The sequence below is a fragment of the Nanorana parkeri genome, unplaced genomic scaffold (assembly GCF_000935625.1).
Source record: "Nanorana parkeri isolate BGI_ZX_2015 unplaced genomic scaffold, ASM93562v1 scaffold590, whole genome shotgun sequence".
In the NCBI taxonomy this organism is placed as follows: Eukaryota; Metazoa; Chordata; class Amphibia; order Anura; family Dicroglossidae; genus Nanorana; species Nanorana parkeri.
Window position 1 is genome coordinate 429,562 of NW_017306858.1, and position 15,045 is coordinate 444,606.

The following is a 15,045-nucleotide window of genomic DNA, read 5'->3' on the forward strand; positions in this document are numbered from 1 at the left end:
GATGAAATACTAGTATGCTGTAAAGATTTCAAGAATGGGATGAGTTTATGTAATAAGTTAAATTTAGAATATATTTCAAAAGAATCCACCAGTATTTCAAAAGAATATCTGCATGTTAATTAGCTCTGCAATTTCAGATTGATATTCTTTCCAAAATGAAATGTAGTTAACATCCTAGTACTAAATTTAGGAAAGGAAACAGTCTAAAAAAGCAACAACACAATGAGAGTCTATGAACAAACAGAAAACCAATGGGACCAGTAGGCACAAGACACACTTGGTTCAGGAGTAGACACAGTAAGGCAGTGGCGTCGCTACAGGGGGGCAAGGGGGGCAATTGCCCCCCCCTAGGTTTTCACTTGCCCCCCCCGTGTGCCCCCCCGCCAGGGATCGGCAAGGTGTCCTTGCAGGGTCCGCCGCGGTCGTACGGAACAGTTGGTACGAAAGGTAAAACTTCAGAGCCAGTAAGTCAAGCAAGCAATATCAGAAACTATAGAACATGTTACCGTTAAACGAGCACATATAGACGATTGGCGGGCTATGGAGCCGCCGATCGTTGATATGTGAAACAGACGGTAACGGGTGTTTGCATTGGTCGGGCGCCTTACTGCCCGTACGTGCCCACTAGGGGGCGCGCGAGCAGAAAGAAAATGCCGTCTGGAGACTGCAACCCGCCAATGCTGCAGTGCCGTCCGTCCGTTTTTTTACAACGGGCGGACGGCAAGTGGTTAATGCAAAGTGGTAGACAAAAAATTATGAAAGCCCAATAAGATCATCTTCCAAAGTCAGGTCAAATGCCTTGCTGCTATGCTTTTTGCTCCAGTAAAAAAAACTTTACTTCATCTTTTTTATACCTAGCCTGGGGGAGAAGAGGATTTGGGGACCGGTCTAGCAGCCAGGTGGGATCAAGAATCAGGTGAGCATATCTGCTTTTATCCATCCCCAAGACCAAAACGAGCAGTTAACCCTTGCAGTGCGGGGGCAGCCCTACTGCAAGGGTTACATTTGTCAATTCCTAGAGTTCCTCTTAATTTAACAAAGCCAATTGACAATATTGTTTATCTAAAATAATTTATGAATGTGCTTGAGCAACAGCACCCAGTATATACTTCACAATAATACACTGCTTTAAAATAACATTTTCCGTTTCAGTTAACTTGCATTGCCTTTATATATCATAAATGAAATGGAAAAAACATCAAATACAATCTTTCCTGGTACAACAGCAAGCTTTGTAATCTTATTAGATGTTGAGTTTCCTACTCTGCTAAACTGAAATGTCAGAGCTGTAGCAGTCCTTTAAGACTCTCATAATATAAAATGATATAGTTCCTGTCACAAAATAATCATTTAGTTTCCCTAAGGGCTTGTTCCTACCAAGCGCATTCCAGGAGCAGAGCAGTTACAGACCGGATCAAAACTGTGTCCAATGTATTCCAATGGTATTTTGGGCTCCACTGCAGCGTTCATTTCCAGAGCATGTAAAATAACTGCAGCAAGCCCTATTTTTCCTGCTCTGGAACACATGCAAGCGCATCAAAAACGCATGCAAAAGCACTGGAACGCCCTGAAAGCCCATTTTAAACTAAAAAATATATATCTTTTTTACAAAAACGGCCCTGAACACGTCAAAAACGCAGCAAAACACACTGCACTGCGTGCACAGAAATTCATGCAGATCTGTTCTGCATTTGGTGTGAGCAAGCCCTTAGTTTGCAAGTAACATACTTCTAGCAATGTTTACACTTTGCCAACAACATGCATGCAGTGAAATCAGAAAAGTAACTGTAATAAACCAGTGAGATACCTCAGAAAAACCCCTTCGCCTCAAAATAACAGCCTAACACGCTGCATACATGGGCCGGCATTCATTTCTTTTGTTAGGCATGTACTCCCTTTTGGAAGCACATATTGCCACTTAACGTGTTTGGCCACAAACAAATGGAAAGGACCCATTTTATACATAGAGAGTTTTTCAGAATGGGTACCACACCTTGTCATCAGATTACAATTGTCTCTGCTTTTCTAAGAGTGTAATAAGAGATCTTTATGTTAGTGTGGAATGCGCACTGAACAAGAGTGGCAAATACAGGTGGCCCTCACCGTCTATTGTGGTGAAATATGCCAATGGTCTTCCAGATGCCTTTGATGTCAGCAGATGATGCCATGAAGGTGCACCTGCCCCCCTCTACTTCGTGTAATGGATGATAGACGGCAATCTGTCATGCAAATGTCAAAATGCCAGAACTATCGTGACATTAGACAGTTAAAAGTTAAAAAATTATTAGTTTCTACACTGTAATTAATTAATTAATTAATCTAAATAGAGTAGAGAATGGCTCTTGATAACTGCAGTACAGTTATCATGCTGTCATTATTAATCAGTTCAGCTCTCACACCTGTACAACTCCAATGGACAAGCAAGGCTTTGTTTTGCTGATACTGTCTTGCAAAAATTATTTTATTTTTTATGCAACCCCTAGACAAAAATAAGTAACAAAACTAAGTAAAAAAACTTTTTTCCCACTTTGATCATTTTTTTTGCAGTATTTTTACTGCAGATAAAAACCATAAATATTATTCTATAATTTGTCCTACACAAAAATTAGGATTCTAGTACAAAACATTGCAATGTTATTTACAAATGAAATAAATGTATTTTTTTTAATGCTGTACTTTTTTTTTTTTAATGACACACTGAAAAAATCTATTTGTAAAGTGTTGTCACAGCGCTAAAGGTTTGGAATAAATGAGAACATATGTGAATAAATATATGGATCAAGACGTGAGTGATACCCTGTGTGTAAGTCTTTCAAAAAAACTTACCAATAGAAAAAATCTATTGGTTAGTTTAAAATGTATACTGTACATACTGAGATTCCTTTAGTTTATAAACCACACAAAGAAGACATTTGGAAGCTATGTATCCCCAAAATATCTTGGTGTATATCAGTTGTACAAAAAAAATTGATTACACTTGATCAAGGGTAGCACCTACCCCCTAAAATGCATCACCTGTGCCAATCCCAGCATCCATAGGGATTGGTAGATTCCAGATAAATGTAATTTATGGTTGCTTGAGAGCCACTATTAAAAATAGGTTTAACTAATGCTATACCCCATACTATACAATACTATAACAAGCTCTGTATTAACTTCATATTAATATTGAAATAAAGTAATCAAAAGGAAATTAAGACAAAAAGACACACTTTGTATTATTGTTGCAATACAGGTGCTGTAATGCTGTGTGCGCTGTGGATGCCTGACATTGGAACTGGAGATCAGTATATTGTAATCTATGAGTAAATACAGGCCAGTACTGGAAGTGATCACTAGGTGGCGCTTGTTCACAGACACTTGTTCCCAGGGTAATACGGCACTTTTCAGCCAATTTCTCTATCTTTCCATGCTGCAGAGCTCTCTCTCCCTCTCCCAGAAGGTAAAGTTAAATTTAGTGCCCCAATACAAATTTTGTGTTGTAAAATATAAAATATGAGGTTACGATGAGTAAATAGATACCCAACCTACCCAGGTTAAAAATTGTGTGCGTCCATGAAATGGCGAAAAAATTTAGTACCCCAAAAAGTCCATAGACGGCGCTTTAAAAGCACTTACAGGTTAGAGATGCGTGTAAATATTGGTCCTAGAATTAATGTTCTCACTCATTGATTTCATACGTAGGTGCATCCGAAGTGTGTGAATATGCACATGCTCGCAGGGTACTTTAAAATTAATTATTATTAATTGTATTTAAAACTTTTTTTTACTTTAATTGCTATGTGCCTCTTCTGTGATAACACATTGGTGGTGACAGGTCCTCTTTAAGGTGATACTGGGGGTCCAAAAGACCCCTAGTGTCACCTTTCCACTTTAAATAATCTATTGAAGTGCCAGGACTGCAGGAGAGGCAGCGGAACCCGGGAAACATGGCGGGGGGGTTGGGGCGGAGCCTGTACCGGCATGTAGAAGGGATCTGGCAGCAGCTGAGCTGTCAGAATTGCTTCTATTGTAAAGTCGGCAGCCGGCTTTACAATTGTAAACAGAGTCTGTTTAAACGGGCCTGCTGCCAATAACGTACTATGTACATCAGTGGACGCAAAGGGGTTAAAAGAACTCAAATCCAATGAATAGAAACCCAATAAAGCCAAGGAGGAAAATGTTAGATGATGCTGGACGTCCTCCAACCAAGAAATAGGAAGGCTCAATCTGTCTTCTTGCAGTTTCTAATACACACTGTGGGAATCTTACAATGTGCAGTGACATAAGAGTACGCAATTTTAGTACAGGAGAGGAGCCTGTCCAGCTCAGCAAATGTACTGCTGGAGTTTAGCTTTAAAGCAGACCATGTAGTTAAATGAAAGGTCAGCTTAATATATTAGGTCCACCACCACCACCACAAACTGCAGCTTTATAGTAAACATTGGGAAAATAAGTTATTTTATAAACAGGTGAAACTCGAATAATTAGAATATTGTGCAAAAGTAATGGCAGTAATTGCTGCAAAAGGGGCCCAAACCAAGTACTGAGTACATATGCATGCTTGTACTTTTCAGAGGTCCGATATTGTTCTATGTACAATCCTTGTTTTATTGATTGCATGTAATATTCTCATTTTCTGAGATTGTAGATTTGGGGTTCTTGGGGTTTTCATGAGCTGTAAGCCATAATCATCACAATTATGACAAATCACGGCTTGAACTATCTTGCTTTGCATGTAATGAGTCTATCTCATATATTAGTTTCACCTTTTAAGTTGCATTAGTGAAATAAATGAACTTTGCACGATATTCCAATGATTCGAGTTTCACCTGTATTTATTTTACCCCCATCTTCCATCCAGGGCGCCTAGGCAAGAGTGATTTGCTTTTTCGGATGCTGAAAGCTGAAAATCCAAAATCTCCAAACAACACAATCCTGCACTGTGCATTGTGCGGAAGCATTGTGACATCAACCCATGCAGTACAGAAGCCAGCGGTAAAATAAATATGTGCAGACATATGAAATTAAAAAGAAATTCATAGACTGGTTACTATAATTACATGCATTAACCCAATTCAATTGTCAGAATATTATTTTTCATGATTGTTTACTTAAGTCTGAACCAAACATCAAGACTGAAACAGAGAAAGCAGCAATCGCATAAGAGATCAAACAGGTCACGTTGACAAACCTAGCTATCTACTATCCAAAGAGAAATTATCAGGCCAAGAGAGCAACCTTTATCCCATAGTGTGAATATAAGAAACCAGCACAAGGTCTTTATTTCCCTCCAATCACCATATAATTACTGTGAAATGTGGTGCCAAGCAAATATCTGCACACAAATTGGAGCATACTGATAATAAACAAAAGCTTTAGCCTAACCCAAATGCTTTAAGACCTTAAATTAAATGTACATATGAACTCTCAAAACTAAAATTACCTAATTTTAGTGCTGCTCCATAGGGAAAATAGTGCAAAACGTATGAGCTACAGCATGGCAGCTTTAGTCCATAATGTTGTGCTATTCTTACTGTGGGACAGAAATTAAATATGTCTAATGATGCAAGCTCCAGAGAACATGTATATTACTCTGTATTAGATACTATATTGTAGATTCCTGGCCTAGAACAGGTCACCATTTATGATTAGTCAATCAATCGATCAATTAGATTTTAATCAATGCTCTGACATTTGTATCCCATACATTCAGAGAATAACTGGGAAGTGTAAAAAAAAAATGCTTACATGACAACTTGAAATATATTTTATCTGAAAAAACAACATCTCAAATTTTAATAAATTAACCAAAGTTCCTGGTGTACAGTCTGGTGCTCAAACGTTCTAAGTTTCAAAGCCGCTTTCAGTCTGTGAAGAGTTAAAACGCATATCGTCAAGATGAAAGGCCATGTTAACTATCCACACCACCACACCAAAATAGCCAGAAAATCATCAAGCACTCACAAGCTAAGGCCAACAAAAGCATGACTCTATGTTTAAGAATTCTCTTGCAAGTATATAAACAGGAACATTTAGAAATGCTATTCTTCGCAAAAGGAAGTACCCACTGATATACACACCATTCCCGAGTAATATAAAACAGAGACTCTGCATGTCGTACACCTAAATTAATATCATATAGGAGAGGAAAATAATAAACGTTCTCTGAATATAATAAAAGGTAACAATCTTCCTCACTGCATAAAAATTGTTTTCTGATAGTATAGGGACATGCAAGTAGATTGTGCGGTGATTTATTGGGTGAGAGATAACACTAGCACAATTCACCTCTGAATGTCTTCTTAATAAAAAAAAAGAAAAGACAATGTCCATAGGATAAACATTAACATATCCTAAGACTGCAGACTGAAGCTTCAAATAAATAAAGAAATCTAAACCAAAGTAAATCACAGACCGAGAACTCCGATGTCCAAAGCCTGAAGAAAAGATTTCAGCATCCAAAAATAGTCATCAAAGGGTAGGTAAAAAGTAACTTATTTAGAAAGTTACCCAGCAGACTCACATGAATGAATTGAAAGTAGATGGAAAAGAAATATGAACACAACGTCCATACTGGTACCTTGAGCACTGCTCTTGTGCATTTCTTAACATTTAATTCATGCCTTTTTTTATGTTTTCACATGATATGTGGTCATGTGACGGGAGGTAGACAGGAACGATTTGTATGTGACTGACGAGACAGGGCGGTGCCAGAGCTGTGTAAACAACCGAGACACATGTGCATTGGAGGAAGCATCTGTAGCACCCTGTAAGCAGGAGCGCTTAGTTAAATTTAGTTGATGTCAGATTGTATTCAGTCTGATGCCGATTTATAATGTATGCTTATTTGGTTCCCCTAAGCAATCTGTTATCGTTTGCATCTGCCTGCTGCTGGGTGAATCCGTGCCACAGAGCAGAGCAACCAATAAGAGACTTTTATGAAAATATATATATCTCTCTGGCCAATCACTAGGAGGTTCATGGCCAGTGGTGCATGCTGGGAGAAGATATCAATATTTGGGGCGAACCATCTGAGGCTCTCTTTCTCCCCTGGGACCTGCCTGGGGGGAGGCTGCTACTGAGTGCACAATTTGACTAGGCCTAGGCCCAGGGACTAGCCATGAGCTTGCACTGAGGCCTAAGTCTGAGGGCCCAGTGGCTATTACTGATGCCAAGGATAAAGATGACTGATTACTTCTGATTCAAGTACTGCTCAGCCAGGTGCTCTACACACAAACTTGCCACATTTGGATTAAAGGTTCTAGCCTGTGTAGGCAGCGGTTACTTTGCTCTAACACTTTAAGGAATCTACACCAACATGGATGTTCCTAGCCCTAAACCTCTCTTTCCCTGAAGTTCTAGAATATGCCTTCAGCATCATATCTACAGTCTGGATCTCAGCTTTATCGGTCCCCACAAAAGGGTGGTTAGTGCTATTGGGGCAGCCAGGTTGCTAAAAATCCCTAGACAGGCTGTGGAAGACCTGTTCATCCAGTGGCTCCTTCAGGGGGGTGAACGCTACACATCGAATGGTTACAATGCTTTTGCAAACATAATTAGGGGCAGGTGCTTCTGTGTGCCCACAATGGTGAGAGGATCAGCTATTTGAAGAGTGGCTGGAAAGCGTTGTTGGCCCAGACAGGAAATCAAGGCAAATTCATGGGATAAACTAAAGCTGAAATAAATAGCATGTCAGTTGAAACCAGGGCCGGACTCGCCATAGGCCAAACCGGGCACTTGCACGGTGGGCCGGGCCGAACACAATCAACCTGATTGTGTTCGGGCCGGTCCGCTATGCCCGATGGCTGGCTCTGTGCAGAGCAGTGTCTACTGCGTGGTAGTGAGCAGAGCCGGCACTACAACACAGTAGACACTAGAGGGCGCTGGAGGGGGAGGCCAGAAAAACACCTCCTCACCCAGCTCTCTCTACTCTGTGCTCTTTCCGGAGCTTGCTGGTGCTGTTCCTGCAGCCTGCACTGTCCCGGTACCGGCCGAGATATTAACATATGAATGGAACGCTGTAATTTGCATATCAATAAGAAGTGACCCATTCATATGTAAATATCGCGACTCATTCGTATGCAAATCGCCACCACCCCCCCACTGCTAAGGAAGAGAAGACTGCAAGAACAAGGTATGTGTATGGTCAGGGATTATGCAACTACAGAACGGCCGGGAGGAGAGAGAGAGAGCTGACAGGAGGGATCGCAGCTGCGGACATGGTCTACATCTCTGTCGGAAGCAGTCCGTGTAGCTGAATCTGCGCCTATGCTCAGACCCTTTCAGCCAGCCTGAGAACCCGCAGAGCCCACCACAGACCTTGCTGAGCCCACCTGAGACCACAACCGAGTGGGGTAAATTTAGTGTGTGGGGGGGCGCCCGAGATAATGTTTTGCAGGGATTTTTAGTACTCTATAGCTGATGGTATTCTGCATTAGAGTGTAAGCTCCTCTGTACAGAGACTGATGTGACTTCTCTGTACAGCACTGCGGTATATGTCAGAGCTTTATAAATGTATAATAATAGTGTGTGACTGTGCGGGGGACATTAGAGTGTTAGCTACTTTAGTCCAGAGAATGCCAGGGGGTTGGGGGACCAGTGAGATCTGATTCTCTATAGTAATATGTCTGTGAAGGTTCTCATTCATCCAGGTCACACGGTATATCTGTAAAAAATAAGTCAAGGCACCTGGACTTGCTGTATTTTTCTTGAAGACGTTTCACTGCTCATCCAACCAGCTTTCTCAATTCAGAAATTTCCAGTTGCCTTGACTTATTTTTTACAGATATTCTCTATAGCAAGCTTCCTATATTGTAGCAAGGTTTGTGTGTCAGCTGTAGCCTCCGGTACTTACTAGTGGCCGGCCCTGCCCCTCAATTGCGCTTCTGTGTTTGGCTCCGCCCCCCGTTGTGAGGGGTGGGGCCTGTTGGTGGTCACGTGATTGGGCTGCTCAGTCTAAAATGCCCGGGCCTATTTTGAGTCCCAGTCCGGCCCTGGTTGAAACAGTAGACTCTTTTCAGACATGAATGGTAGGCAGATGGCTCATGATTTAGACTAAGCCTAGGGAACATTAAAAAATATAGATTCTATAGTTACTCAAAATAACAATAATGTTTAATATGATTAATGGCATTTGGCTCACTTTTGGTATTAATGACATGTGCCTTATTGATTAATGAGATGTACATGTCATAGCTGTAAAAGAGTTAAATTCATCTATTGGCTGTGAGCTTTGCTGTAGAAGTAACCAAGGCAGCAGTAGAGCGGAGCCCAGGACCACAAAAAAATAGCATCAGGTGGACAAACAGGGGGAGATAGAGTGAGGCACATTGACCCAATCTTTCTTTCATACAACTGGAAGGGCTCCGCTTTGAACTTGTCTGGGGTCACAGCAGTCAGACACCTACTGTGTGTTTGAGAAAACAGATACGAGACTGTTTCTCTATAAACTGCTTAGGTACCGTGCGGGACAGGCATCAGTGGTTTAAAACTCCTGTCTCGATACCTGAAAGACAGGGTTACCTGATACCTGCACAACAATGTCACACAAGGGGCTTACCCCCCCCCCCCCCCTTTTTTGATAGCAATACAGTTAAGTTGAAAAGAAAAAAAAAAAAGATTACTTTTTCGGTATCATATAGTTTGTAGCCTTTTCACGGGAGCATGCAACCTGAAATATTTGCTATCTATTTACTCAGCAGGGGTTCATCTTTTATATATAAGATTATATTGTATTTGTTTGCACTAAAAACAAATTTAAGGTATTTTTAATTAAAATATAACTTTGATAAACATTTGCACAGATACTGTGCAACATAAAATAATGCAACTTCCATTATTTTATTTGACAGGTCCTCTGCTTCCTGAAAATATTAATGTTTTTAGTGGGTTTTTTTTTTTTTTTTAAGTTAAGCAAAAAATGTGTATTTTAACATGTGCACACAAAAAAAGTCACAAGTCACCCTGTTTATTCTTACTTGAATATTGGCATCCTTTGTGTATTTCTTCCAGCTCAATTCTGTAATCTATTATAACAACTACATTTTGTTCCCTCCCCTGACATCTTCATTACAATCAACAGAACTACAATCAATTCCTCCCATCAAACCAGGGTGCTCGGATCCTTGATTCTGAGCTCTCCTTTCAGCCCCACATCCAATCACAATCCAAATCTTGCCGACTCAACCTCAATAACATTTCCGAAATACGTCCCTTCTAAATACATGATACCACAAAGCTTCTAATTCACTCCCTTGTAATAGCTTGCCTTGACTACTATAACTCCCTCCTTGTTGGCCTACCACTAAGCAGGCTATCCCCCCTTCAGTCCCCCTTCTACTATGGGCCAAGACCAGGCGTCATTCAATTTCCTTTCAAAAGGGAAAAAAGGCTCCTTTACATTTTAGTCATGACTCCACAATTCTTTCCAATTCTCGTAGAGGAAGAATTTACATACAGAGTGTACATGGAAGGAGCAAAAGCTCTGAAACACCCTATGCCTGGAACAACAGGCCAACTCTTCTTGTATGGCAGAACATACTGCACCAAGGATTCCTTAAAAAGAATGCATGGAATTCAACAAATTGTATGTAATTTGTTGAGATGCAGGCTTTCCAGGAAAAGGCTGTAAAGGCTCTGAGTCTGAATCAGAGACAGCAGCAGGGGCGTCAGGCACACTTGGAGGTGGAAGACCACTAGGATCAGAATGGGTTCCTGCTGTGGAAAGCACCAGAGAGCGCTTGGAACACCTGCTGTGAGTAAATTGCAGCATTAATTGTGCACAGACAGATACAAAAATAATCCAAAGTGGATATTAAAGGTCTTGTGGACGTGCAGAACTGTGTAAGACTTTGCAAAGAACAAACCTATAGCAATAGGGGTCCCAGGATATATATTGCTGGATTCGGTTTTCATTCTATGAAAACTAGGAGATTGCCCCTATCAATAACAGATGAGTAAGCTCATTGCAGCTGAAATGTCCTCTGTTAGTCTATGTAAAGACATGTTGCACCACCTAGCAGAATGTCTACGCCAAAAGTGAGATCAATCCCTGCATACACACACACACACACACACCTAAGCAGCTGGTGCTGATGACGATCGCAGGCAGCCAAAAAGTGACCACTGTGATTAGGCAGTGGAACAGACCTGGAGACTGGATGATTCACAAGGTATCAAAGAAGCAGAAGCTGCAACAGGAAGATTCTTTGTCCCCTGAAAGGCAGAAAAAGGAATGCAGAATACACACACACTCTAGTAGCAGATTACATCAAGCACTCAGTTCCCTGTCTTAAATGTCCCCATGCCAAGGTGATGATGGGGAAATGTAAAAATTGCGTAACTATGCCAACTGTGAGGTAGCTCCAGGTGCTTCTGTCCAACTCACAGCATGAGTTCTTAGAGACTAGGTCACACTTGATGCTGTGTAACGGTTCTAAAACTGGAAAGTGCTTTGCAACTAACACAGTAAATCAAGTATGGGAAATCTCACAAACAAAGAAACTAAGCCCAGTGCCCGAAGGTCACATTTTAGGCAAATCCGACTGCTCTACAGGGCCGAGTGATCTGGAATACCAAAAAAGTAGTGGCTGGGTGGCCTTACTTGCCAAGTAGCTCTGCAAACACTGGGTCATAGAAGAGTCCATGCCACAGCTCTAAAACTGGAAAATGCTCTGCGGCTAACACAAAAATACAAAGACCTGGCAAGTGCCAAAAAGCAGAAACAGGCTAGCCCTGCAAATCTTTAATCCAGTGGGGTTTACCTACATTCTCCAAAGCGGTTTCTGATGACACCCCAATCTGAAGAGTTGAAATAGGCAGTGGAGTTAAAGCCCTAATTAAAGTTACTGAACAGAAAATATTCACGGTGTATCAGAATCGTGAATGAAGAGAAAAATCAGTCAAAAATACAGTTAGAGTTTTCCTCAGCAGAGCTGATGAAAATGTGTCCAGCCTTCTAGGACACTGAGGCATAACAGTCTGAGGTGGGGTTATATAGGAGCTTGTCTAACTTTTTTGTTTGAAAGTGTCTAAACTTGCTAGAGGCAGCAGTATAACCCAAATGCCTAAGAATTACTAGCCTCCTGTGTCCTCTAATTGCCAGAAAAAAAAGGATAATAAATATAAACAAACAAAGTGAAACTAAAACCAACATAGTTTATTGTAAAAAAAAGGGACTACAATTACCCATAAATTAGTGATACTTGGATTTTTCGAAGAATCTTACACACTTGCAATCTCTCCGAATACTGACGACATTTCTAGAAATATTAGACACTATTTAATATATGTTTAGTTGAGTAATTATAACATGCACACACTGTACAAAAGTTATATATAATGAAGTCATAGGTTTATGCTAACCAGCATACACAATACACAGGTGGCAAGCATCTGTTCTCTATAATTACAATATAACCAAATTATGCACAGCTCTAACTGGTGGGTGTTTGGAGAAGACCACACAGAAACTAATAAAGCAGTCTATCTTGGCAATACCCTACATGAGAGGACAGGCTTTGGCCTTCTGAACTCCTGCTGCTGGCTTAATAGTCCTTTCAACAAAAATAATGTCTGCATTACATAGGAAAAAGGATTCTAGGAAAACATGGTACCACAGACAGAAATGATCACATTGACAGTACCAGTTTAAGTGTCTTGGAAGCACCTAACTGGCTAAGCAACCACATAACTGTTTTCCATTTCTCACAATTCACATACAACCACAGGAGAGATAAACAGCTGCAAAATCCCATTTGATTCAAGTTTCACCCACCCTTTAGAACATACAGGAACCATTCAGAACCACTGATACTTGAGGACAGCTTGTCTTTACAGGCACTTGAGTACCAGGCAACAAGATGAGGAAAAGGGTTCTGGTAATCTTCAAAAGAAGAACTCTAGCTATTCATGACAACAAAGTGTAGAGAATGCATTTAAAAGTCACTTGGAAGTCAACTCAATTTTACAGAAACAAAAGTGAAAGTAAGCATACCTGCAATGACCTTGCTTTAATAGATAGCCAACTGAAGTTTTACTATACTATGCAAATCTTTACCAATAATCTAGAGCAAACTACATACAATCCATGCTCCAGGAAGTATAGCCTTCCACCTGATACCGCGTTAAGTCTTGTTATCTTCAGCCAAATATGCTAGATACATTTTAGCAAAGCTACATAATAATCAGTCTGAAAATTTGACCCTTGACTCCAAAGGGATGTGCGGGGGCTTGTTGCCAAACCATGTTCACCAGAGTTGGACATCACCCTCCTGGCCCAATCAGGGGCATTGCCCACCCGTTTGTGACGTGTAGCTGTGGGCCAGGGAATGCCCCGACCATAACTGATTGGACCAGGAGGGGAGCATGTCAGTGAAAGTTTTGCGCGAACTTGGTTTGCACCATGTCCCCCGCACACTGCTATTTCTGATATAAATTATTGTAAACAGTTATCAAAACTACTCAGGAAGCTTAAAAAGAATTTGTTTCAACAGCCAACTAAGTAGTTATGGTTTTATTTTAAAATTTTTAACATGTTCAAACAACTATTATTTGACATTTCTGCACTTCAAAAATATGTAAAAAAAAATATGCAGGAAGGCCAAGAACAAAAGCTCTCTTTCTCCAACAGCACTATGATACCATATTACGAACAGTGTTGTAGCCACCTGGGCCCCAGGGCTTCAATGCTGTATCCTCTGCTCCAGACTTGATACCCCCAACCCACCCAAACATATTCAATTCAAACTGCTCGCTCACATAAGCTAAAGCAGTGTTAATGATAGTATGTGCAACAAAAAAACCATCTCCAACTAAAAAAAAAAGATAGAGAATATATTTAAAAATGGGATGAATAATGATTAATGAAAAGACAACATTTCATAAAAAATGGACTCTTGCCATCTAAAAAATGCTGTGTAAAGCTACTGGTAATTTTTTGTATGTCCCTCCCATGTTATGGCACCTGTCTGAAAGCAGAGGATTAATACTGGTACTGTTCTGGGGGAGGGAATTAGGAAAACGTGTTACATGCTCTGTAGATTTAATTAGAGATGGGAAGTTTAGGTGGATACCTTGTCATAGCTCAGACAAGATGATGTGCAGAGTGGCCCCAGTGTACCCCTGCCTGCGTGGTAGAGATCTGAATTTCACATACAACTCCTTGAGTTTAATTCACAGGTTATAAATATACTTCACAACATATTCAAAGGGCAATGCATTTAAACCTAATGTACAGAGCAAAAATAACCACAAAATATATTTTCCTCTTCCTTTTATAGTTTGCGTCCTTTTTTGTCTCAGTTGTGTAGAAAGTTATTGATATCTATTATGTCAAATTACAAATCTCCATTAATTTAAATTGAAATGCAATCTACTTTTGGTCCCAGCAGTTGACAACTTTTACATAAAAATGAATGTAGTTTCTTGCACACATAAAGGGAAGAAGCAGCGCCTGAAATTTCCAGTTTTCCTAATATCTAGCCTTTATCTGCTATGAAATGCTGAGATTGCATAGTTACATAGTTAGTCAGGTTGAAAAAAGACATATGTCCATCGAGTTCAACCTAAAACTTAGCCAATTACTAAAGCTTAACTCCAGGTAAAACGCTAACTGCAAAGTTAAAATGCACATATGCCAAAAGATTTCTAAGGGTCAGTGTACTTGGGTATTGAGATCAGTTTGAGCTTAAAGGAGAACTATGAGGTGAGTGCTTTTCACTCATCCTCATAGTTCTAGCCGACCTGTGACAATGAAACTGTCACAGGTCGGCTCAGTAGATCGGGAAGTGAGCGAACACATACCGGCGTTCGCTCACTTCTTGATCCTGTCACGGCAGAGAGCCGTGACAGGCGAGGGACTGGATTCCCCCCTCCCCGCTCCGATCCTCCAGCGCTGACTAGACAAGGAAACCTTACCATACTCATGAGGTCATGTCCGTGCTTACTGTGCTCCCTGAATCTGACAGTAAGCTCCCAATGTTAGATTTACATTACTGAGCACTGCAAAACAAGCACACCATCCCAGGGAGATGCAATATATATATATCTATATATATATATGTA

General features: G+C 40.6%; 1 protein-coding gene across 1 annotated transcript in view; it reads right to left on the reverse strand.

Moving 5' to 3' along the window:
* Positions 1-15,045, reverse strand: part of PLCE1 (phospholipase C epsilon 1) — a 197,364-nt gene that overhangs the window by 93,320 nt on the left and 88,999 nt on the right. The gene's annotated exons all lie outside the window — the stretch shown is intronic.